Source organism: Pocillopora verrucosa, unplaced genomic scaffold, assembly GCF_036669915.1.
Source record: "Pocillopora verrucosa isolate sample1 unplaced genomic scaffold, ASM3666991v2 scaffold_62, whole genome shotgun sequence".
Lineage (NCBI taxonomy): Eukaryota > Metazoa > Cnidaria > Anthozoa > Scleractinia > Pocilloporidae > Pocillopora > Pocillopora verrucosa.
In genome coordinates, this window is record NW_027078188.1 from 4,273 (window position 1) to 6,405 (window position 2,133).

Sequence of the window (2,133 nt, forward strand, 5' to 3'; positions counted from 1 at the left end):
CGCTGCTCATTGAGCAGCTCATATATTAAACTGATTTTTGGAACTGGGCTGTGGAAAAGAGGCTTGCCTCGTCCCAGCCACGGGTTGCCTCGGTATAGCACTACCTCCGAGTGCGGCCCACTTCCCTCTGGGGAAGACACATTCAATCCAAAACAAAGTCAACGGTATAGCATTCTTTTATGTTTACAGGAGCCCCGCCCGCCCTTAGAGGGGGAAGAGGTGAAAGAGGGATGATAATTCAGACAACAGACAATGGCAGGAACGGCCGCTGGCCTACGTTTTCTGAAGTGCGCAAAGCACTACCACAAGGACCTAGGGGTAAGTGGATTTTTTCACCGAGGGCAGACGCTGAAAAAGCATACTTACCTGACGCGGGAGGTACTGTGATCAAGGAGGCAGTCCTCTCAAGGCGAGGCCCTTTCATTGCACTTCGACTGGGTTGACCCTTGCGATTACCCCAAATGTGGGTAACTCGAGCGTATAATTTCTGGTAGTGGGGACCTGCGTTCGCGCTCGTCCCCGCAAAAGTCATCCAAACTATGTCTATATGGCCCTCTTACTGACTATCGAGGGTATTTTTGCTTTTGCAGTGGACCGGTAGACTTGCAAAGAAAGCAAAGGACGCACAACTGGCCAAGGTGTTGGCACGTTTGGAGGGGTAGAAGTGCATTGGAGAGACTGGAGGAAGGAAACAAGGTGAGTTTCGGGGCGGTGCGTAACTTTGCTGGCTGTTTTTGTTCAAGGCCTGTCTGCTCTATTGTGTGTAAAGTCCTGTTCGTTTGTATTTGCAGGTTGTGCGTGCCGTGCCGTGCTGTGCTATGCGCGCGAAGGGAAAGGAAATGAAAGGAAACCAAACGGCCGATCGACCGAGCGAGCGAGCATAGAAGGGCATTCGACTTGGACCGTGAGTACACTTTGAACCTTTTGAGCGGTTTTATTGTCACTGGAGCCGCTTTTAGAAATGCTATTGCTATCGTTAGTGTATCCTTTGTGCGAGCAAGCGAGTGAACGAATGAACGAGGGAAGGAAACAAACTAGCAGAGTAGTAAAAGTATCGAACCTTTTTCCCGATTCGTTTGCAGTCTGAATCCAACCATTGTCGACTTTCAGTGCCGTTTTTCGCGCGCCTCCTCTTGGAAGTGTGCGAGTGTTTTGCCACGTCACGATGGCTTAAAACTGCGTCTCAGAAGTGTGCGTTTTTTTCCTATTCATTTTTTCGTTCGTTATTTGGAATGATTTGATATCACAGAAGTAGAATTTGACATCATAAACTGTTCATCTCGCGCGTGCTCACTCGCTCGCGCGCGCTCTGTAAGAAAAGTCGATCGCACTAGAGTTTTCGCCATTAGCTGGCCGATTTTTGACAAAAAGGTGTTTTCCCCCCCTCGTTTTTTGCTTTGATTTTGTTCCTCACTCACCTACGGCTCTCTATGTGAAATTGTGGTGTATGGAGAGCTATTTATTGGGATAAAACGTTTAGAGATGTTCGCAAGACAAAAAATTGAAGCCTACAACACGGGGTATTCCCAGGCGGTCACCCATCCAAGTACTAACCCCGCCCGACAGGGCTTAACTTCGGTGATCGGACGAGAACCGGTGCTTTCCCTGTGGTATGGTCGTAGACGAGGAAATGGGGTCGAAATTCTGCTTGTTATCGGCCAGGTTCAGGCTGTAAAGCGGCCACATCCCTGAGTGTAGGCGAATTTGAAATTCTAAAGCCCTAGTTTCGTTACTCTAACCCTAAGAAATCGATACTCTAACCCTAAGAAATTGTTACCCTAACCCTAAGAAATGGTTACCCTAACCCCGAAGTCGTTACCTAACCCTAATGTATTTTCCTCAACCCAGTTAACACATTGAGGAGCATCGATTTGAAGCACTATTCCCTAGGGAGGGGAGGGAGGGGTCCCAAGAGACATAACGTGTCCTAAAAACCTATTATACAATGTTTTAGCTCCGTAGGTGCGTGTATCTGGCTTTAAAATCTTACAGTGAGGAGATACCAAACGGGTCAGCCTCTGGGACCGTCTGCGGGACTCGCAAGGGCTTGTGGGGGCGACCTGCTACTATCCACCATAAACCGTGGGAAGGATCCCTCGACCACCCCCCTCACCCAGGGCATGCTTCGGCATC

At 49.0% G+C, this 2,133-nt stretch overlaps 2 non-coding genes and 1 pseudogene across 2 annotated transcripts; 2 read left to right on the forward strand and 1 right to left on the reverse strand.

Annotated features, from left to right (window-relative positions):
• LOC136278840 (U2 spliceosomal RNA) lies at positions 1–126 on the forward strand (annotated as a pseudogene).
• Positions 127–358: 232 nt separating this feature from the next.
• On the forward strand, positions 359–522 carry LOC136278822 (U1 spliceosomal RNA). The gene has a single exon (XR_010716582.1). It is a non-coding gene; the product is annotated as a U1 spliceosomal RNA (small nuclear RNA).
• A 983-nt stretch (positions 523–1,505) lies between these two features.
• On the reverse strand, positions 1,506–1,624 carry LOC136278820 (5S ribosomal RNA). The gene has a single exon (XR_010716580.1). It is a non-coding gene; the product is annotated as a 5S ribosomal RNA (ribosomal RNA).
• Positions 1,625–2,133: the final 509 nt, after the last annotated feature.